Source organism: Cricetulus griseus, chromosome X (genome assembly GCF_003668045.3).
Source record: "Cricetulus griseus strain 17A/GY chromosome X, alternate assembly CriGri-PICRH-1.0, whole genome shotgun sequence".
Taxonomy (NCBI): Eukaryota; Metazoa; Chordata; class Mammalia; order Rodentia; family Cricetidae; genus Cricetulus; species Cricetulus griseus.
This window is the reverse complement of record NC_048604.1, coordinates 113,774,513-113,799,049: the sequence shown is the minus strand read 5'-3', so window position 1 is coordinate 113,799,049 and position 24,537 is coordinate 113,774,513. Positions and strand designations below refer to the sequence as shown.

Genomic DNA, 24,537 nt, shown 5'->3' with positions numbered 1-24,537 from the left:
ACCCATGCATACACATGTACATGTTGTATACATATATATGTGTGTGTGGTGGTTTGAAGAAGAATGGCTTGCATGTTTGACTGCTTAGTCGTCAGGTAGTGGCACTATTTGAGGAAAATTACAAGATGTGACTTTGTTGGAGGAAGTGTGTCATGGGGGTGGGCATTGAGGTTTCAAAAGTCCATGCTAGGCACAGTTTTCTCTCTTGCTGTGGTCTGTGGATCAGGATGTAGCTCTTACCTACCACCGCATTGCCATGCATGTGTCCACGCTTCCTTCCAAGATGATAATGGACTAAGCCTCTGAAACTGTAAGTGAGCCCCCAACTAAATGCTTTCTTTTTATAAAGTTGCAGTTGCTGTGGTTATGGTATCTTCTCTTCCATGTGGAATTTAGTGGGGGAGGGAACAAAAGCAAAAATGGGACAATTAGGGAAAGAGGGACAAGAAAGAGCAATAGAAAGAACAAAATGATAAGAAATGATCACAGCAATAGAATAGTGACCAAGACAATGTGTATACCCATATACACATTCATACACATGTATTCACGTATACACATGTATATATACTGTAGATAATGAAACTATGCTTACATAACAATATATGGGACTGGATAGCATCATGTTAAGCAAAAAGCCAGACTCAGACAAATACCATGTGGAATTTAGGGGAAAGGATACAAAAGCAAAAGGGGGACTCTTAGGAATGTGGAAGGGCAAAGGGAAAAGAGGAACAAGAAAGAGCAATAGAAAGGGGAAAATGACCAAAGTACATTTTATTTGTAGTGATTTGAAAGAAATGGCCCCTATAGACTCATTGGGAGTGGCATTATTGGAGGTGTAGCCTTGTTGGAGGAAGTATGTCACTGGGGGTGGGCTTTCAGGTTTCGGATGCTTAAGATAGGCCCAGTGTCACTCTCTACTGACTGCAGATCCAGATGTAGAACTCTCAGCTACTTCACCAGCACCATGTCTGCCTGTATGCCACCATACTTCCTGCTATGACAATTGAGTATTTTCCTGTGTAATAGTTGCCATGCTCATGGTGGCTACTCACAGGAATAAAACCCTAAGACAATATTCATTTATGGAAGTATCACAATAAATGCCAGGCTAAACATTAAATGAAATACCTAAAAAAGGCCTGAGAACATTAAGGTTATATTTTTTAGAATATAATAACATGATTTTCCCTAGTTAAATTAATATGAAGTATTTTAGCAATAGTTTCTTATAATAGATTATCACAGCATTATTTATGTTTTAACTGAAGACCAAGGACTAGAGAGATGGATCACTGGAGAGGAATGAAGCTATGGGTCACTCCTCCAGGAAAAGAGCCAAGATCTGCTGAGGTGCTTGCTAAGGGTAGAGGAGATATAGGATGGGTAGTAAGGAAAGGTGGTTATAAATACCAGCTAAAGCCACGTGACCAGTTATGAATGAGAAGTATAATTGATAAGAGTGTTTCTGTTGTATTTTGTTAAAATGCATTTGTGCAGATATTTGTGCTTTCCTCAATTTTCTTTATCATGTGATATAACATCAATTAAGGGAATGCCAAGGCTTATCATATTTAAGTTTGAGATACTAAAGAATGTCCTTCAAGGGACATTGCCACCAATTCTAAATTTATAATGCATTTGTGATTGTATGAGAGATATTTATGTCATGTTTAGGTGTTATTGTGAACTGGTTTTCATTCAGAAATTAATCCTGACATAAGGAGATGTGATTGTGCGTCAAGTTGACAAGGGGTGGACTTGTGATGGCTATCTTTGGTTATCAACTTGATTACATCTGGAATTAACTAAAGCCAAAAAATGGAGGGGCACACCTGTGAGGAGATTCTACTTAATTTGAAGTTGGAAGGTTTACTGCTAATCCAAAACTTTGAGGTAGGAAGACACATCTTTATTTCAAGTCTTTTGAACTGGAAAAACCCATTTCTAATCTGGGCCACACTTTGATTGGACATATAAGACACTTCCATTGGACATGGAAGAAGGAAGTTTTTGCTCTTTGCCTGCTTGCTCTTGCCTTGATAGCAAGTTCCTTCCTTTACTGACATTAGAGCCTACTTCTTTGTGACTCCAGTTTATGCTGAGACCAGCTGAGATATCCAGGCTCCCAGACTAAACAGTGACTGGATTCTTGAACTTTCCATTCATAATCAACCATTTTTGGATTAGCTGGACCTAAACTGGGCAGTACTGGTGCACACCTTTAATCCCAAAACCCTGTCTTGAAAAAACAAAAATAGCAAACAAAAAACAGAATTAATTGGACCACAGCCTGTAAGTCATTTCTAATAAATCCCCTTTCTATATATAGAAAACTCCATTCTGTAAGTTCTGTTACTCTAGACAACACTGACTAATACACCATTGTTTTATTTTATTTTCTTAGCTTTGGGGTTGTTTGTTTTTGTATTAGACTTTTGCTTGTTTGAGACAGAATTTAAAGTTGGGTAGGTAGGGATCGGGGAGGATCTGGAAGGACTTGGGAGAGGGGAAGGATATGATCAAAATATGTTTACATTTAAAAATTCACTTTAAATAATAAAAATACTTTAAAAACTAGATTCAATTGTAACAGAGAGTTGAATGGTTATTCCAGGAGTGTAGAAGATGAAAGAATGGGGAATTCTTTAACCAAGACTACACAGATGTAGGTATAATATGAATAAGTACTAGAATGTTACCACACAGTATGACTAGAATTAATAATAATATGTCACTTTAAATTTGTTGATAATAGACCTCAGATATTCTTGCCAAAAGGAGAAGGTAACTATCTGAGGTAGTGAATGTGCTACCTAGATTGGGCATGATAATAATTTTTCAATGCATGTACATCTCAAAGCATCATCTTTATATTCATATATATACACATAGATGTATATGTAATCTTTATTAACCCTAGAATCTCCACTCAGTAGCCCCTTATCAATATACTCAGCCTGATCCAGTTTTATGTTCCTTCCACTATTATCCCACATATTTAAAATCCATTCCCACACATATTCCCCAGACTTCTGCTTGAATGAATTAGCAAACTCGTTAAGCTCTTTAGTAGTATATCTTTACCTCCTCATGGACTACACCTTCTATCTCCTCTCTAGGAGCTTAGTCTGGCTATAGGTCTAGAGATAACTATTAATGGGCCCTGAGGGACAACAGTATATTGTCTTGCCTGACATCTCCTTCAGAGAAGTTAACTGCTGGTTTGGTAGACAATGGAGGGTTAATTTCTTCAGTCAAAGGCGAAAAAGGCAATTATTCAGGGAGAGAGGTACATCTTTTACTGAGTTTATATAGAGTTTTACCTCAGGTGAGAGAAACCTTGAGAATCTAAGGGTTCAATGTTTTCAGGTTCAGTAGGGTCCTCCCACACGTCTCCATTGCAATGGACAATCCTATTCTTCACCAATTAATGTCCTTACTTTAACTGTTGATACCCTCTGAGACTGGTACTTGAATTTTTTCTGTAATTCAGTCAACCTTATAATGAAGCTTTGGTTTGATTTTCCACAACTTGAGCTCTGGCTGCTGGAGAGAAGATGCTCTTCCAGGGCACACTTAGAAACCTTTAGACTGCTTATGAGCATCTGGAGCTGGTCAGCTTTATCACTGTGTTCATTGTTGTCCTTCATCATATTCTCAGATGCTAGAAGCTGGTTAATTTTATCACAGAGTTCATTTTTTCACTTTGTTAATTTATCCAGACATGCTAAGAGCAACTGACCAACATCGTCGTTTTCCTTATTTTTTTCACAAACTGTCAAAAGTTTTATATACAGAGTCATCAAATTCTTTGCATTTCATAATTACTGAATAGGGATAATCAAACACATTTGCCTCCTTCAGTTTGTAAAAGAGTTCACACCATGGGCTTTTAGTATTCTCTGATCTCTCAGGAGAGGGAGAGACTGGAGAGGCTTTGGTAGCTCTAGGTGTTGGCAGATTGTAAAGCCTATTTCAGATACATCAAAGATTCATCCTTATACGTCTGTTGTTCTGGAAACACTCCTGGTTCCCAAATGTGTATTAGTCATTGTTTTCTAGAGCTTTGGTTCTCAACCTTCCTAATGATGTGACCCTTTTATACAGTTCCTCATGTTGTGGTGACCCGCCCAACCAAAAATGTTTTTCTTTGCTACTTCATCACTGTCATTTTGCTACTGATAATGAATCATAATGTAAATATCTGTGTTTTAAAAACATAGTTCTTTACTGATTTGGGGGGATTACACATCATGCACCCCCAATCACGCTCACTTCCCAACCCCTCCATACTCACCCCTCACCATTGTAGCATGCCCTCTAAAAGAACCCCCCAAAACTAATTAAAAAAACAAGTCCTCTGACACACCATCATCACTGGACCCTCACCAAAACTCCTCTCGGATATCCTGCTGTTGAGTCACGGGTATCCTGCGGTTATTGTTCTGCAGGATCAGTCTCTTTAAGCTTTCTAACAGGTCACAGATGGGGTAGATGTTAGGGTGGGTCAACCCAAGGCCCAGGATGTGGGTCTGGGTGGCAGCTGACTGGTCATTCCAGGCCACTGGGACTACCCCACACCCTCAAGCAAGGGCAGAGCCAGTTCTCCTAGACCCTTGCCATCAGGGCCAACTCTTCCACGCAGGTGGTAAAGGGTGGGGTCATCTCTCTTTAGTGTGGGGGCCAGCTCTTCCATGGGGGACAGGACCAGCTCTCCTGCTGCGGTGTCCAGTGAGGGGCAGGACCAGCTATCCCAGGGCCAGAGAGGGGCCGGCCAACTCAGCAGCACAACCCGAGGATTTCAACACACATGGTTCCTATGAGCCCCTGTAGTAATATGGGCCTATGGACACCATCGCAGACTCCAGCTGCAGTGGGAACATGGCCCTTGGCAGCAGCTCAGGCCTGAATGTCACCATGGACCCAGTGGCAGCACAGGCTACCCAGATCATTATGGCCCTGGTGGCAGCAAAGGCCTAGGATACTAACATGTTCACAGATGGCTATCCAGACTCCAGGAATCTGCACAGCCCCTGGTGGCAACAGGAGCCTTGCTGCTGGGCCACAGACCCAGACATGACCCACAACAACAGCCTGGGCCTGGATGACACCATGGACCTGTGTGTCAGAGCCGAACACCCTGATAAGCATGGTCCTGGTGGTTGCACCACCCTCAGGCACCAACATGGCCACAGGTTGTGGTCCAGACCCCAGGTATCCATGTGGCTTTTGGTCATACCATGAGCCATGGACACCAACACAGAACCTGGCTGTGGTAGGACCATGGACCCAGACATGGTCCTTGGTAGCAGCCTGGGCTCAGAGGTCACCCTGGCCTCAGGTGGCAGCATAGGCCACTCAGATTGGCATGGTCTTGCCAGCAGCATGGCCCTTGGTATTTGGGTCTTTTGATGGTCTTAGGCCACCATCTGAGTCATTTGAACCCCAAAGGGTCACAACCCATAGGTTGAGAACCACTGCTCTATCAGAACAGAACTTATAAAATGAATCTATATAAAAGGGGGACTTATTACAATGACTTACATGGTGTGGTTCAGCTACTCCAACAATGGCATGCCATGAATAGAAAGTCCAAAATCAAATCAAGTGGTTGCTCAGTCCACCAGGTTGGATGTCTCAGCTGGTCTTCAGTATATGCTGGAGTACCTGAGAAGTAGGCTTCAATACCAGTGGGAATGGGCTTGCTAGGGAGGCAAGTCCCTAGCAAAAAGAAGTAGAACTTCTGACTTCAAATTAAGCAAAAATCTTAATCACAGGTATGCCTCTCCATTTTGGAGGCTGTACTTAATCCCAGATGTAATAAAGCTAACAACAAAGAATAGCTGTCACAAACACACACCCTCAACACACACACACACACACACACACACACACACACACACACACACACACACACACACACACTGTGGTGTCTATTGTTTGTTGGTCAACTACTCCTGAACATATGCCTGTGCTGAAGTGGTTGATATACCACTCAGCATCACTCCATTGGTTAAAACTGTTTCCCTCTCCCAGCAGCTATAAATGACAGTTGCATTTTTAATCTTTATTGTAGTGGTTAGGGTTTCATTTATTTATTCATTCATTTAAAAAAATAAAACAAAATAAAATATAATAAGATAAAACAAAAACAATCACATCAAAGTTGGGCAAGACAGACCAACAAAAGGAAAAGAATCCAAGAAAAGGTACAAGGATCAGAGACTCACTCATTTGCACATTCAGGAGTCCCATAAAAATACTAAACTGGAAACCATGATATATACATAGAGGACCTAGTACAGGCCTATGCAGGTCCTATGCATGCTGCTTCAGTCTCTGTGAGTTCATATGAACTTTGCTCAGTTTATTTAATGGGCCTTATTTTCCTGGTGTACTCCATCCCCTCTGGCTCTTACATTCTTTGTGCTTCCTCTTTCACAGGGTTCCCTGAGTTCTGAGGGAAGGGATTTGATGGAGACATCCCATTTAGGGTAGAATGCTTCTAGGTCTTTCAACCTCTATGTAATGTCTGGCTGTGGGTCTCTCACTCTCTGCATGTCTGACTGTGGGACTCTGCATCTGTTCCCATCTGCTGCAGAAGGAAGCTTCTCTGATGATGGCTGAATGAGGCACTTATCTAAGGATATAGCAGAATATTTGGAGTCATTTTATCACTATGCAGCTTCCTGATCCTGGAAGCTTCATTTGGTGATAAGGGATGGTCAGTTGGGACTCTGTCTGTCCCATTAATTGGTGATTTTCATATATATATATGGGATTTTCTACTGTATTGAATTTCAATACTACCCTCTCAAATGCCCCTTAATTTTAACTGTTTCTCCCTGTATTCCCTCCCACAATCCCCTCGCCCCCTACTTGATCCTCCTGTTCCATCCCCATCATCCACCCATAAATATCAGTTCTATTTCTCTTTCCTACTGAAATTTCTCTGTTCCCTCTAGTTTCTTAATCTATACCTATCCTTTGTGGGTCTATGGGTTGTAGCTTGCTTATTATTGACTTAAAAGTTAATATCCATATATAAGGAAACATATACCATATATTTGTCTTTCTGGATCTAAGACACGTCACTCAGGATCTAATGGATGAGTGTTCCCCTTACTCCACATCCTCATGAGCATGAGCTGTCACTTGTGTTATTGATCTTAGCTATAATAACATGTGTAAGATGGAATCTTACAGTAATTTTGATTTGTATTTTCCTGATGGCTAAGGATGTTGAACATTTCTTAAATAGTTCTCAGCTATTTGAGATTCTGTTAGATTTGCCACACATTTTAATTGGTTAATTATTTGGTTTGTTAATGTCTATTTCTTAAATTCTTTATATATTTTGGATATTATCTCTCTATTGGATGTGTAGTTGGTAAAAATCCATTCCCATTCTGTAGGCTGCTGCTTTGTCTGAATGAGACTGTCCTTTGCCATGCAGAAGCTTTTCAGTTTCATGAGTCTCATCTATTAATTATTGATCTTAATGCCTGTGTAAAGGTATTCTGTTCAGAAAGTCTTCTTCTGTGCCAATGTGTTCAAGTATATTCCCCACTTTTTCTACTATCAGATTCAGTGTACCTGGTTTTATGCTGGGGTCTTTGCTTTATTTGGAATTGAGTTTTATGTAGGGTGATAAGTATAAATCTATTTGCACTCTTCTACAGATGGCCATCTAATTTGTTAAAGATAATGTGTTTTCTCCACTGTGGATTTCTGGCCTCTTTATAAAAAATCAGGTGTACATAGGTGTGTAGATTTATGTCTGGGTCTTCAAGCCAATTCCATTGATGAACATGTCTGTTTTGTGCCAATACAATGCTGTTTTATTAATATAGTTCTGCAGTACAACTTGAAATCCGAGATGGTAATATTCCAAAAAGCTTTTATTACTCAGGATTGTTTAAGCTATCCTGTGTGTGTGTGTGTGTGTGTGTGTGTGTGTGTGTGTGTGTGTTTCCAAATGAAGCTGAAAATTGTCATTTCAAGATCTCTGAAGAATCCTGCTGGAATTTTGATGGGGATTGGACCATTTTTACTATGTTAATCCTGCTGATTCGTTAGCATGGGAACTCTTTCCATCCTCTGACATCTTCTTTAATAACTTTCTTCAAAGACTTTAATTTTTTATAATACAAATCTTTCATAATTTGAGGAGTATCTGCACTAACTCTTCTTAGAAAGTCTGGTAGAATTCTGTGATAAAACCATCTGCTCCTGATCCATTTCTTTTTAGATATTCCCATTTGGTGGAGTACAAGTTTTTAAAGCATATCCTTATGATTCCCTTGATTTCCCCCATGTCTTTTAGTATGTCCCCCTTTTCATTTCTAATTTTGTTCATTTGAATATTCACTCTCTGCTTTTTAGTTAATTTGGATGAGGGTTAGTCTCGTTGATTTTTTCAAAGAACCAGCTCTTTGTTTCATTGATTTTTTTGTAGGTTTTTTTGTAATTGCTATTTCTATTTTATTGGTTTCAACCCTGAGTTTGATTATTTCTTGTTATCTATTCCTTTTGGGTATGGCTACTTCTTTCTATTCTAGAGATTTTAGGCATGCTGTTATGTTGCTAGTATGAGATCTTTTCAGTTTTTTTGTAGGCACTTAGTGCTATAAACTTGCCCTCATTGTGCCCCGTAAGTTGCATATGGTGTATATTCATTTTCATCCAATTCTAGAAAGTCTTTAATTTCTTTCTAATTCCTGTCTTGACCCATGTTTCATTTAGTAGAGAGGTTGTTCAGTTTCCATGAGTTTGTATGCTTTCTGTGTTTCTGTTGCTGGTATCCAGCTCTAATCTGTGGTGGTCAGATAGTATGCAGGAAGTTACTTCAATTTTCTTGTATCTGTTGAGAATTTGCTTTGTTTACAAGTATGTAGTTAATTTTGGAGAAAGTTCCATGAGGTGCAGAGAAGATGTATTCTTTTGTGTTTGGGTGAAATGCTGTATAAATATCTGTTAGGTGTATTTGGTTTATAATTTCAGTCAGCTCCAGCATTTCTGCTTAGTTTTTGTCTGGATGACCTGTTTATTGGTGAGAGTGGGGTACTGAGGTCTCCCACTATCAGTGTGTGAGGGTCAATATGTGACTTCAGTTGTAGTAGTTGTGTCTTTTATGAACTTGGGTCTCCCTGGGTTTGGGGCATAGGTAGGTGTTAAGAACTGCAGTGTCCTCTTGGTGGAATTTTTCTTTGATGTGTATGTAGTGTCCTTCCCTAGTTTTTGTTTGAAGTCTACTTTGTCAGATATTAAAATGGCTATACAGCTTGCTTCTTAGATCCATTTGCTTCGAATATCTTTTTTCAACCCTTTACCCCAAAGTGGTATCTTTCCTTGATGTTGAGGTGTATTTCTTGGATGTAGCAAAAGGATGGATCCTATTTTCATATCCAATCTATTAGTCTATGTATGGCTTTTGATTTTGAATTGAGACCATTGGCGTTGAGAGATGTAAATAAATGGCCAGTGACTGTTGATTCCTGTTATGGTAGTGGTGGAAATGTGTGTTTCTCCTCTTTTGATTTTGCTGGTCTGGGATTATATATTCACTGTGTTTTCCTGGGTTTGGTTAACCTCCTTAGGTTGGAGTGTTCCTTCTGTCACCTCGTCTAGGGCTGGGTTTGTAGATAGATATTTTCATATCCAATGTGTTAGTCTGTGGAATTGAGACCATTGATGCTGAGAGATGTAAATGGCCAGTGATTGTTGATTCTTCTTATGTTGTTGTTGTTGTTGTTATTGTTGTTGTTGGTGGTGGTGGTGTGTGTATTTCCCCTCTTCTAATTTTGCTAGTCTGGGATTATATATTCCCTGTGTTTTCTTGGATGTGGCTAACATCCTCAGGTTAGTGTTTACTTACCTCCTAGCACCTTCTCTAGGGCTGAGTTTGGAGACAAATATTGCTTAAATTTGGTTTCATCATGGAATATCTTGTTTTCTCTGTCTGTGGTGATTGAAAGTTTTGCTGGTTATAGTAGTTTGGGCTGGCATCTGTGATCGCTTAGAGTCTGCAGCACATCTGTCTAGTCCCTTTTGGCTTTTAAAGTCTCCATTGAGAAGTCAGGTGTAATCTTAGTAGGTCTGCCTTTATATGTTACTTGGCATTTTTCCCTTGCAACTTTTTAATATTTTTTTTGTTGTTCTGTACTTTTAGTGTTTTATCATGTGTTGAGACGACGTTTTTTTTCTGGTCTATTTTATATGGTTTTCCGTATGTTGTTTCTCCTCCTTCTCCTTCTCCTTCTCCTTCTCCTTCTCCTTCTCCTTCTCCTTCTCCTTCTCCTTCTCCTTCTCCTCCTCCTCCCCTCCTCTTCCTCTTCCTCATCCTCCTCTTCCTCCTCTCCCTCCTCCTTCTCCTCCTCCTCCTCCCCCCCTTTTTTTTGACAAGGTTTCTCTGTGTGGCCTTGGCTGTCCTGGAACATTGCTCTGTAGACCAGGCTGGCCTGGAACTCACAGAGATCTGCCTGATTCTGCCTCCCAAGTGCTGCGATTAAAGGCGTGTGCCACCACTGCCCAGCTCTGTATGCTTCTTTCCTTTGATACACATTTCCTTCTTTAAGTTATAGAAATTTTCTTCTATGATTTTGTTTGAAATATTTTCTGTGCCTTTGACCTGTTTGTCCTTTCTCTATTTCTATTATTCTTAGATTTGATTTTTTCATAGTGTCCTGGATGTTGTGTGCCAAGAAATTTTATATTTAACATTTTCTTTGACTGAAGTATCCATTTATTCTATTGTTTCTTCAGTGTCTGAGATTCTGTCTACCATCTCTTGTATTCTGAGTGCGAAATTTGCCTCTGAGTTTCCTGTTCAAGTCCTTAAATTTTTCATTTCTAGATCTCCCTCAGTTTGGGATTTCTTAATTGATTCTCTTTCCACTTTTAGGTGTTGAATGGTTTATTCTTTTCCTTCCAACATTTCTTTGTGTTTTTATAGATTTCTTTAAAGAATTTATCCATTTCTTTTTAAGGACCGCTATCATATTTATAAAGGCTGTTTTAGTTGTGATTCAGCTATGTTATAATATCCAGGATTTCTAGTGCAGCCCTAGCTTCACATATTGCCCTAGCTGTTGTTTATTGTGTTTTTTTTATGATGGCATCTGGGCTTCTGGGATTGGGAAAATTGTAATTCTAGGTGATATGTGGTCTTGTGTTTATTGGGTGAGTGTTTTGTTTCTTGGTTTCTGTTTCCTTACTGGTTCTTAGCAGAGTGTGGTCCCTGGTAGGTAAGTATTCTTGGGTCCTCATGAGTGTGGCCACTGGGGGTTCTGGGTAAAATGTGTTTCTGGGTATTGCGAGCTAATACTGAGGAATGGGGTTGGCTCAGATTACTGGGGGGCGGTCACAAGAGGAGGGAAAGCAGGGTGGTCCACTAGGATCTGCTAAGTTAGTGTCCTGGAAATGAGGGCAGAGAGTGAGGAGAGGACACAGAAGATGGTATGCTACAGAGCTAGGGATGAGACTAGGTGACTGAACTTAGAGTAATGGAGGAATCAAGAGTTGCAGCTAACTTTCTGGCTTTCCTGTTCAGAGGGGCCTGTGGGTTCCTATGAAGTGTCTGCTGAATTTGGGAGCTAGGACAAAGCAGTGACAGGGGTGGGTAAGGAAGTTTGGAGGGGAAGGTAAGTGTGATCCCCTGGAAATAGATACTGGATAGGAAGGGAAGCTGTAATAGATTGTTCTGCTGCAGATCTTGGGATAAGACTAGGGGACTGGATTTGGAGGAGCAAAGGGAGAGGTGAAGGTCTGCAATTAGCCAACATGTTTCCCTGGCATGAGTGATCTATGGGTTCCTAGGGAGTGCCTTCTGGAGTTGAGGGTGGGGATAAAGCAGGACTAAGGTTAGTGGGGAAGGATCTGTGTGATCCACTGGTAATGGGGGTAGGGGAGAGGGTACAGCAGTTCTCTGCCACAGAGCTGGGGATGTGTTGGGGTTAGGATTTGGAGGATCAGGAGAGGTGTAAATCTGCAGTCAGCCTACCTGCTTCCCTGGCTGGGGTGGCCTGTGTTGTAATTTGTTTATTGATAGCAAATCAATCTGTGAGATTCAATGAACTCAACTGAAGAATGTGCATAGGAAAGTAAAGAGACTGGGAGAGATGTCCAGCAGGGGAAGGGCTTGCAGCACAAGCATGACAGCCCAGCTTCCACAGCTAGAAGTCATGTAAAGGTTCGAGGAGGAATCGGTTCCACAAGTTGTTTTCTCATCTCCACACATGGGCTGCAACATGTGTGGACCCATTTATGCATAGCACACACACATACACACACGCACACACACACACACAGCCATACTAAATATTTTAAAAAAGAGAAGTTAAAAGGATTTTGACTGAGCACTTGAGTATTTATGCATGTCTTTAACCACTGAATTTTTTTGTGTGTAGTTCAGTTTTTGTGTCCAAGTGGTGGACTCTATACTTTCTCTAGTTTGAGTAGTTATTTCCTACTTATTTTTAACATAAAGTTGACAGGTAATTGTTCATATTTATGTGCTACAGTGTGGATTTTATACATGTGCGCAATATATAATAGCCAGTTCAGGATAATTAGAGTGGCTTTAACCTCAAACATTTTTTTTTTTCTTTTGGGGAGGAGGTGGGGTTTCAAGACAGGGTTTCTCTGTGTAGCTTTGGAGTCTTTCCTGGAACTTGCTTTGTAGGCCAGGCTGGCCTTGAACTGACAGAGATCCACCTGCTTCTGCCTCCCTAGTGCTGGGACTAAAGGCGTGTGCCACCCCCACTTTTATGTTGAAAGCATTCAAAAATCCTCCCTTCTGGCTGTTGCGAATCTGCAACTAGCTGTTGTTAACGACACTGAACTCTCTCAACACTTATAGCTAGCTTCTTGAGAGCAACGGAATTCTTGCTTTGTGCTCTTCAAAATTTTTATATCAGCCATCACATTCTCCAAGGAATCTCAGATGAAAGGGACTTCAAAGCCATCAATAGAACTCCTCCTGTCATTTCCTTGTTTGCTTATCCTCTTGATCTATTTCAAATCAGGATTTATCAAGAGCTGTGGAGCCTGCTGCTTCCAGATACTTCTTCCCCCATTTTCATCCCTTAAGCTCTCCACCTGTTCTTCTTTGCCACAGAATATATCATCTACTCTTTAACGTTCCTGTTATTATCAATTGACTCTCAGGTGTCCTTCTTGTGGCTCAGAGATTTTAGTGCACACTTGTAATCCTGACACTGGATAGACTGCAGCAGGAGCTTTATGAGTTTGAGGCCAGCTAGCTGAGCTATGATGTGAAACCCCATCACTAAAACAAACAAAATAGCAACAGAAACCCACCAAACAAACACAACTATTTTAGCTTCTGCCTCCTATTAATTCTGTCCTCCCCTGTTGTGATTTCAGTATTGCAATGTCTGATCCCCCCCCTTGCTGTTTCTCTTCAAGTCACTTCTCAACCTATTTGCAGCTCCTTGCTTGCATCCATCTTGTCACTGCCAGTAGCTCTTACTTCTTTCTTATATCCTTGGAGTTGAACATTGCTGTAAAAAAAAAAAAAAAGAAAGAAAAAGAAAGAGAAAAAAGTGCACTCTCACTTTAAATTCAAGACCATAAACCTCAAGTGGGCACTTAATGTTGCCAGGAAATCACATAGTATTATCCTAGTCCATTTGTGCTGCTGGTTTCCTAGACAACTATTTCATACCTTCTCCTCTCCCTTCAAACCTCTACCACCTCCGCATACACCCTCATTTTCAGTCCATGACCCGGCTTCTGGTTTCAGAAAGAAAATAGAGGCAATCAGAAAACAAAGGCCACAGATTTGGGGCACTGCATCTACTCACACACCTAAATCTGTGCATATAGTCTCCCCTTTCTCACAGTGCTGCCTCAAGCGAGCCCGCCCCTTCACTTGTTCATGACATTTCCTCCTGGCAATTTTCTCTTCTCTTGCTTTCTTAGGAGAAAATCTCTTTTCAGGTTCTTCTCCATTAGCTTCAATTATGTTGCTGTCTCTTCCATTAGAAACATTATTTAAATCTTTTGAGTCACTATGCTTTACTTCCCATTTGCCCCACATTCCCCCATTACAGCAAGATTCCTTGCTATAATTATCTAAATTCAAAATCCATAATTCTTTCCATTATTTTTCTTACCTGTTTATTTTGAATTATTATAAATCCACAGAAAGTTGCAGAAATAATACAGAGAAGCCCTTTGTAAATTTCACTCAGGCCCTGCCAGCAGTTACCCTTTATTGGCTATACTGTGATGTCAAATCTGAGAAATCGGCATTAATAATAAGTCGTATTCATAATTCACTGGAGATGTGTATAAGCTGATGATAACGAAGACACAACTGTTTTTGTGCCAAAACAGCATCCTTCTCTACCCATTTAGAGTCGCATTCTTTCTCTCCCACTGCCCACTCCTAACCCTGGTAACAACTAATCTGTTCTCCAATTTTGTAATTTTCTGATTTATAAAATGTTGCATAGGGCCAGTGAGATGGCTAAGCAGGTAACTGAGAAAGCCTGATCTCTTGAGTTTGTTCCCTGGAATCCTTCTAAAGATAGAAGGAGAGCAGGCAGTGGTGGCACACGCCTTTAATCCCAGCACTAGGGAGGCAGGCAGATTTCTGTGAGTTCCAGGCCATCTTGGTCTAAAAAGCGAATTCCAGGAAGGCCTGGGATGTTACACAGAGAAACCCTGTCTCGACAAAATAAACACACAATCAAAGGTAGAATGAAGGAACTGACTCCTCTGACGTGACATTCTTGCTATGGTATGTGCTCACACATAGTGCACACACACACACACACACACACACACACACACACACACACACACACACACACACAAGCAAGCAAAAGAAAACTATACATTCCAAAAAGCTCTACAAATGAAATTCTGCAATAAAGTGACCTAGTTAACATAAATTTTTAAATTTTATTTTATGCTGGGGCTGGAGACATGGCTCAATGGTTAAGAGCACCAGTAGTTCTTCCAAAGGAGCCCAGTTGAGCAGGGTTCAATTCCCAGAGCCCACATTATGCTCACTCACTACTCTGTAACTCCAGTTCAGACATTCTCATACTAGCAGGCAAAACACCAATGTACATAAAAAGTTAATAAAATAAAATTTATACAACCCACAGACCCAGAGAGTAGGTAGCCAGGGGAGTTCGTGGGGGGACTCCCAGATCTCCATGGGAAGGTGAAGTCTAATAAGTGGACTGAGGGCAGGTGAGGATGGAAACATAAGCCATCGGGCTGCAGGGAGGGGGAGAGTGCTGATGGGGAATCTTCCAGAAGTCTATGGGGGAGGATCTCCACTTAGATTCCTAACAACAGTGGATAAGTAGCTTGAACTGGCCCTCTCCTGTGACCAGATTGGTGCCTGGCCCAGTTGTTATCAGAGAGGCTTCAATCAGCAACTGATGGAGGCAGATGCAGAGACCCACAGACAGACTTTAGGTCGAGTTTGGAAATCCTGCAGAGGAGGAGGAGAAAGGAGTATAGGAGCCTGAGAGGTTAAGGACACTATGGAAGGCTCACACAATCAACTTACCTGGGTTTACAGGGGCTCGGAGAGACTGAACCAACAACCTAGGCACTCTGCATATATGTTACAGTTGTGTAGATTGGTCCTCTTGTGGGACTCCTAACTGGGAGCATGGGCTGTCTGCAACTCTTTTACTGGCTGTGCCTCCCTTCCTTCATGTTGGGTTTTGTCTCAGTGGGGCTTCTGCAGGTCTTAGAAACCCCTATTTCCTATTTTGTTTACCAACTCTAGGTCTTATAATCTTTCAACATACATCCCTGAACCTTGAGGGAAGAGATGTGATACAGACATTCCATTTAAGGCTGAGCATTCTGAAGTCTGTTTTCTGTCCATTGACAGGTTATGGGTATCTGTGTTAACTGCCATCTTCTACAAGAAGAAGTGTCTCTGGTGAGGCCTGAGTATTGTTGATCAAACTTATTTCCAACCCCACGCAGTTTTTTTCCTCCTCTCCTTGTAGATCCAGCACAGGAATGCTAGGTCTTTTGATACCATCTCACAAGTTCCAGAGTCTTGGTTCAGTTTCTCAAGTCTATTTGCCTTTTGTTTAAGCTTCTATTGTTCTGTCTTCTACTTTGCCCCATGTTTTCCCCATATTCTTCATTCTGCTCTTGAGCCAATGCAATGGGATTTTAAACTTTGTGATATTGTGTATATTGTTTCTAAAATTTCCATTTTGTTCTTCTCTAAAATTTATTTATTTTGAACCTGTATATATTTAAAGTTTGAAGCTTTTTTTATTGAGCACTTCAAAATTCTCCGATTCATTGTTTGAACATCTGTGCCACCTGGACATCAGTGTTTGCTGAGTATTCTTTTTTGAGAGTCTCCTGGAATGTTTTAGGGCTCAGCTCTTCCCTTCCTCTCCTTGCTCCTTTGGCCATTTTTATCTTGTCTCCTGGATTTACGTGTCATCTAATGACAGACAAATGGTTAAAGAAAACTAAATTCTAACCTCTTCCCTCTCCGAATCCACTTCTTTCGCAATCCCCAGGTTCTCGGGCCACAAACTTTGGACATTCTTGTTTTCTTGTCTAATGCCGCACATCCAATCCATCAGCAAATCCTGATACTGCAACCTTGGACAAAAATGCAAACTCTGACCACCTCTTATCACCTCACTGCAATCGCCTTGATCCACGCTTCCATTATCTCTTGCCTGGGTTGCTCAAACCACCACACCACCTCCTGATGGTTGTTTCTTCTTCAACCTTTGCCCTCTGTAACTTTAGTAGAAACAGCAGTCCTTGCAGGAGAGAGAGAGAGAGAGAGAGAGAGAGACAGAGACAGAGACAGAGACAGACAGAGAGACACACAGAGAGACACATACACACACAGAGAGAGCAAATCCTGTTGCTTTTTCTACTATGCTTCCCCCATGTCTTCCAAGCCATGGATGAAACATGAACAGTAGTCAAAATCTTAATGTGGCTTGACAAGGTCTGGGCCACTGTGAGTTCTCTGACCTCAGTACCAATTTCTGTCTCACTTGCTCACTGTTTCCACTCTATGATTTGTTCCCAGTCCTGCCAGGCAAGAGGCCATCTGACCACCTTCCCACTTGCTTTTCCGTGACCTGAACTATTAGCACCCTCCCTCTAGGCACTGCCCTGGCCTTCTCTGACTTCTTTCAAGTTCTTTCTCAAGTGTCTCCTCCTCTCAAGATCTGCTCTTGCTACTCTATTTTAAGTTGCAACCTTCCTGATACGTCTTGACAGCTATGTCTTCCACAGCATTTACCTTCCCTGTATAGCACATACAGTTCTTATTTATCTGCTCATCATTTGTCTTCACCTCCATCCCTCAATAGCAGGGTATCATGGAGGGCACATGCTTCTGATGTGTATCATACAGTATGCAATAAGACTTCAGTGTGCTCATTTTATAAATAATTGACTATACCACCTTAAGATGGATGCAGTGTTCCAGTCCTTTTGTGCACCAGTTATTTTAACCTTTGTAGGCTTGAGGCCTTAAAGTTTCACCTTAAATTTTCATCCTTTCTATCTCCATTATATTTTAAAGTGAATTTGCCATTTCTTTTATGGTCAGATTCTGGAGGTTAACAGTAATGGACTAAAAATAGCAAAAATTAGAATGCATTCTTACTAAATTATTATTGAGTTTAAGAAAACTAGATAATGATATACTGAATCACTATTCTGTGTATTCTAAAGCTACTTAAAATCACTACAAAAATATGTTAAAATCAGATAACTAGGAAAGGAAAATTTACAGACCTAAAAATTAAATGGAACTAGAAGAGAGGTATTTTAGTCAGTATTCTGCTGCTGTGAAGAGACACCATGACATGGCAACTCTTATAAGAGAAAGCATTTCATTGGGGCTTGCTTTTGCTTCAGAGTCTCAGTCCATTATCAGCATGGCGGGGAGCATGGTAGCACACATGCTGGAGCAATAGCTGAGAACTACATTCTGACACCCAGCAGCTATTTCTTTTCTCTCTCTTTTTTTTCTTTCTTTTTTTATTTTTTGGTTTTTCGAGACAGGGTTTCTCTGTGTAGCTTTGGAGCCTATCCTGGCACTCGCTCTGGAGACCAGGCTGGCCTCGAACTCACAGAGCCTGCCTCTGCCTCCAGAGTGCTGGGATTAAAGGCCTGGCCCCAGCAGCTATTTCTAACCACAGAAACCACTTATTTATGTCCGCTGACTTCTTCTGCCAAATTGAAATGATAAAAATGCCTCTTTTTAAGTCTGAAGTGGATTGAGGATAGGAGGAAAGGGATGTGAACACACCATGAGAGTAATGTTAGACCCCACGTTTAGTGTAGGGATTTACTGAATCCTTATGGGGATCTGGCCACCATGGCAATGAATTTTATAAATGAAAAATTGTATTTTATCTACTTACTTATTTTTATGTGTGTAAGTGCAGACATTCATGTTCCGCAGTGGGAGTGTGGAGGTCATTGAACAAATTTCTGGAGTTGGTTCTTTCCTTCCACATTGTGCGTCTGGGAATGGAACTCAGGCTGTTAGGTCTGGTGCCTTACCTGTTGAGCCATTACATCACTGGATGAATATTTGACACTGCAAGATGTAGAGCATCTTCAACATTTTTCAGGGTTCCTAGACATCTTAATTTAAATAAGTCAAACTGCTGCATATAAATTTGTAGTACAAAATGGGAGAAGTATGTTTAGGGCCATTTCAGAACATTTTGGAAAATTGGTCTTACTGGCAAGACAAGATTTATTTAACATTTTTTTTTATGAAAGTCAAGTCAGCAATTCCAACAGCCACTTTTAAAATCAAGCATTCCAACACAATAAAATCTCAACAAACTAGTTTGATACTTACATGCCAAGAAATGGTTGTAGAAAAGTATTAAAAGTCTATTGGGTTTTTTTTTTGACATGTAGCCCAGGCTCATTTTGAAGTTTCTGTGTAGTCAAAGATGATGTCAATTCTTATTGTCCTGCCTCCCCCTCTAGAATGATGACATCACAGGCAGGAGTCATCATGCCCGGTTTATGTGGTGCTGGGGATCAAACCCAGGTCTTTGTGTGTGCTAGGCAAGCATTCTACCAACTGAACCACAGCCATGGCCCTAAAAGTCTCTCTTTTCTGTAATCAAATTATTATTATTATTATTATTATTATTATTATTATTATTATTATTATTATTAGTTTTTCCAAGACAGGGTTTCTCTGTGTGGCTTTGGAGGCTGTCCTGGAACTTGCTCTGTAGACCAGGCTGGTCTCAGACTCACAGAAATCCTCCTGCCTCTGCTTCCTGAGTGCTGAGATTAAAGGCAGGTGCCACCACCACCTGACTCAAATTACTTTTTGTATAAGAGCAGAAAGTTTCGTTGAACACAGTAAAAGAAAAGAAAAAGAAAGAGAAACACCGCAATTCATAGCATAAACTATTCTGACATCTGAGCCCAGGCATTTGTTGGCATTGTATTTGATGGCATGTGCAGGGCAAACTGAACAGGTTGTGCATTCAGAACGAGGCTATAGTGAAGGTGTGTAGTGCAGCACAGCTCAGTATTGCTAGAACAACCCGGGGCCCATTATTTGTTTGATTTGAATTAGTTTTTGTGTGTCACACATTGGGAAACCCACTATTGCTAAGGTTTTTTTTTTCTTTTTGATCCTCACGTTCAGTTATGTGACCCCATATAAAATTGTGAGCAGCAGTTTAAGCAGCCGGGAGCTAGAGAAATTTGCTCATTGTCTTATATTCTGTCCGGTTTTTCTAAAACTCTCCTTGATGTTTCTTGAGCATTCTAGGTAGTTTACTTTAAAACTAACACCACAGCTGGTACAGTGCATAATTAGCATATGCATAAGTATGACCTACTCCATGCTGGAATGGTGAAGGGCTCCATTTCGTGTAGGTATTATGCAGGCAACCACGGCTATTGTGGGTTCCTGAGTCCAGTGGTCCTGCCATGTCCACAAGACACTGTTTCACTCTGCCCTTTCCCAACCTCTTTCTGGCTCTTAGAAATCTCCCCACCCCCCTGCCTACACGATCCCTGAGCCGTGTGTGTGTGTGTGTGTGTGTGTGTGTGTGTGTGTGTGTGTGTTAGATGTCACCTTTGTGTCTGAGTCTTCCACTCCCTCTAATTTCTGCACTTTGTCCAGTGGGGAATTTCTGCAGTAAACACCATTCACTGCACAAAGAAACTTTGATGAACAGTGAGAGCTAGACTCATTTATGGGTAGAGACATACTTTTGATGGCAGTTAGATACTATATCCATTTATCAAGACACAAGTAGTAGGTTCACTATGTACCCAGGCTGGTCTGGAACTCTTGATCTTCCCAATTTAGTCTGCAAAGGAGTGGGATTACAGGAATGAGTCATTACATTCCTCCCAAGAATCTATACCTTTTTGAGGAAACCGTTAACTTCTTTATTAGCACCACACTTTAATTTCTTTACTTGGAAAGATAGACATTTATATTTATCTCACAAATAGTTCCTCTTAAATCTGGGGACCTTAATCAAGGAATCTTAATCAACACTGCCACCACCATCATCAATACTGTTTCATCATTAGTACTAGGTGACATTTATTGAGTGCTTACTCTATTGAAAACGTTCCACATTATTAATACAATCAAGCATAACATACCATTTTTCCATTAAGAAACCTGAAGAGTGAAACCTGGTAACTCAAAAACAAAACAAAGGGACAACAGCTAATAGGTTTCTAAGGCAGGATTTTGAGCCCACACAGTCTGACTTCAGTGCCGGCTGTCATGGCTGTTTTTCTTTTTTCAATTCACAAAAGATAGAGAGAATGAGAGAGAGAGAGAGAGAGAGAGAGAGAGAGAGAGAGAGAGAGAGAGAGAGAGAGAGAGAGAGAGAGAGAATGGTGTTTAAATGTGATCGCCAGTTGGAGCACTGTGGTCAGTGGTGCCACCAAGTGGCCATATTCATGTATTACAGTCCTTCATATATATATATATATATATATTATATATATATATATATATATATATATATATCCTCTCAAATAATCCCACCTTTCAAGCAAAGCCAATATATTCTTTCTGCAGAGGCAGATTTGAGTTATTTTCTTGGAGAAATAAATTTGATTCAGCCTGCCTTTTTCATACCCTTTAATCAGAGGAAACTTTTTTTTGACAAAGTTGTCTGCATTTTGGATCTCCTACCTCTCCCAGAATAATTCCCTTAGTTATGAGTGCTTTTTTTCTTGCTCCTTCAACCTATAATTCTCGGCGGAGGGGCTTTCTGACCAATCCACAAGGAAGTTCTTGTTCTCCATACTTCAGTGTTGAGGGAAAAAAGAAAAGACATAAAAGAAAAAGATGTTTCTCAACAATCACTCCTTATTTACTCTCTCTCTCTCTCTTTCTCTCTCTCTTTGTTTTTTCGAGACAGGGTTTCTCTGTATTGTTTTGGAGCCTGCCCTGGAACTCACTCTGTAGAACAGGCTGGCCTTGAACTCACAGAGATTTACCTACCTCTGCCTCTGCCTCCTGAGTGCTGGGATCAAAGGCGTGCATCACCGATGCCCGGCCCCTGGTTTATGTTCTTAAGGCAGACTTCCAGCAAAAGAATTGCCTTGTTCAAAAGCTTTAACTATTGGGCTCATTGGTAAAGTGTGTCCTTACTATGCACAAGGAAATTCCCAGTGCGCGCGCGCACACACACACACACACACACACACACACACACACACACACACCCCTAAAACTCCTCAATTCTTCCTCCATTTATTTCTGAATTAATTGAAAATTTCAGTCAAACATTCACAATTCTTAAAATTTAGACCTCAGTTCACTTTCTATTCATACAGTTCAGGAGTCCTATATTTTGATTTGCTGTACCATGAGAGACTATGGTGTTTTAAAAATTCATTTTGTTCTCTACAGTCATGGGCTAGTAGAAATGTTTGCCACTTAGTATTAGCCATCACTATTGCCATCACTAAATCATCTCATTTGTGTGTGGGGGGGGCATAAATGGAACTGGCACACAGGAGTTGCTTTGATTTGGGGCTCAGGTATAGAGCTTTAGATAAAGCCTGTCTGGGCACAACATTTCATATCTCCTCCATGGTTCACAAGGATGCAGAACTCTGGGTTCACAGTTCAGACCCATACCCAATGATGATCCTGTGACAGTCCTGCCTTGTTTCTTTTGAAATTTCGCTAAGGTTCACTCTTCTCCCAAATCTTATCATGACCCCATCTTTTTCATTGGTGAGATGACCATACCGTGGTTTTCCTGTTATGTGGTGCTTTTATTAAAATTTGTCAAAAGCTTGACTCTGTTAGGTTTTATATTTCCAAGCCCTTAGCTTGTCCACAGTAAGCATACAAAGTTCACTGGTTTCTCTCAGCCCTGGCCACTGCATGCTACTGTACTGATCTACCAGGCGAAATGTGCCTACTGGTGCAATAGGGGCATGCATGTTATAGGATAACTGACCACTTTCTGATTGAATTTGAAACCTGCACTGTAGGAAAGGATTTTATGCCTGATACTGTAGCCCTGGTCATAAAGCCATGTCTTGGGAGGTCATAGGTCCTTGGATAGAACCTGCTATTTTTATTTGGCTAAACGATTGTATTTTAAATATTAGTGTTTATAGTTATATATCTGGGCTGCTCTCAGCCTTGATCAGAGGACCTTCTTTTTGCAGTGGGCAGTGGTCAATAAAGAGACTCATAACTGGTTCAAGTTCTAGGAGCCTGAGTGTTCACCCTTAAAGCTAAATGACATAATTCTCCACTCCTACCCCCAATTAGGCCCAAGTACCATCTTAGAAGAGGAGAGTGAAAGAATGAAGGAGTTGGAGGATGGAGAGGAGTGCTGAGAAATACCATCTTCTGTACACAAGGCAATTTGTACTCATGGACAAGATCAAGCCATCAAAATTCCCACATAGATTCGAGAGATGGTCCCCAGGCTCTACTCCTTACTGAGATGCTGGGGATGCTATTGGTAGTTGATAGCTTCCTGGGAGAGAGAATCACTCTTCTTTGAGGGTGTGGCCTTTGGTAGATATCTCCTGGTGTGGTGGATGGCTCCACACTCATGCTCATGTGGACAGCACTAATTGGATTTATCAGGTTAATAAAAAAGAAGATACCAAATTAGGAGGGGAGGTGTTGGGGGAAATACGGGACAAGTTGGAGGGGGGCAAATGGGAGTGTATGGGATTACAGTTTACTGTATTCATGTATGAACTTCTCAAAGAAAAAAACGAAAAAGCCTGGTGCAGTGGCACAGGTCTATATTCCCAGCACTTGAGAGGCAGAAGCAGGTGAATCTCTGATCTCCGAGCCACTCTAGTCTACCTAGTTTTAGGTTAGCCAGAGCTAAACAGTGAGACCCTGTTGCAAGAAAATTGAAAAAAAATTATTGCTTACTGTAGTCTATTCTGAATTTGAGTACTTGGGTTCCAGGTAGTTTACTTGTGTTGATGATATGGATTCCAGCCTTAGTTCTTCCAATACATTGATTGGCGGCACTCTATTTGTCTGGACTGTTCATTCTTTTAAAAAATGAGAATAGGATATTTCTTGTAATTGTTTGACCTGGCTTTGGAGACAGATAAACCTTAATTGGAATCTTAGCCTTCACTTTGTGTTTTGTTTGTTTGTTTGACTCAGTACCCTGTATCACAGGCTGCCTTCAAACTTAACTATGTAGCCTAGGATGATTTTGAACTTCTGATTCTCCTGTCTTCAAATCCCTAAATACTGGGATTACAAGTATGTGTCACCTAGTGCTTTTGCTTTTGGTAATGATAAAGTTGGAGATAATACCGATAACTAACTGCAATATAGACTTTACTGTATTGGATTAAATTGACTGCTGCACCTGGTGGTGGTCGCACACGCCTTTAATCCCAGCACTCGGGAGGCCGAGGCCGAGGGATTTCTTTGAGTTTGAAGCCAGCCTAGTCTACAGAGCGAATTCCATGAAGGCTACAAAGCTACAGAGAAACCCTGTCTCGAAAAACCAAAATAAATAAATAAATAAATAAATAAATAAATAAATGGCTGCTGCAAGCATCACTATATTTGATCACTATTCCTATTGCTACAACAGTGTGAGATTGGAAACGCTATGTAACCTTTCTGTGCCTCTGTATTTTTACGAGTGAAAATGGATAAATAATGATACATGCCTCATGGGTTCTTGAGAGCATTAAATGCAATGGATTACGTGTAGGAGTTAGAACAATGCCTGGCCTATAGGAGGTTTAAATATGTGTTCTGACATTATTAATATTGTATTTCGACTATTACGCCATGGGCAAAACGTTCAGGATAAGCAGTTTGTTCTAAAGACAAAAGCCAAACCAAGGTAGGCAATCTGCAAACAATGAAACCGAGTGGAGCATTGCTTTTTCCGAATGCAACTGACACGCCCAGCACTTGGGTTGGATCCGCCCAGTCCTCATTAAATATGGCTGCAAGCCCGGCTCCCCTATTGCGGTTGCGCATGTTGAAACTCCTCCCAGCAG

At 40.9% G+C, this 24,537-nt stretch overlaps 1 protein-coding gene across 1 annotated transcript in view; it reads left to right on the top strand.

Moving 5' to 3' along the window:
* The first annotated feature begins 215 nt into the window (after positions 1-215).
* The window catches only part of Clcn5 (chloride voltage-gated channel 5), a 178,560-nt gene continuing 154,238 nt past the window's right edge, over positions 216-24,537 (top strand). The window contains exon 1 of the mRNA XM_035450135.1: positions 216-310. The gene's annotated coding sequence lies outside the window, so the exon portion shown is untranslated. The remainder of the gene's footprint in view (positions 311-24,537) is intronic.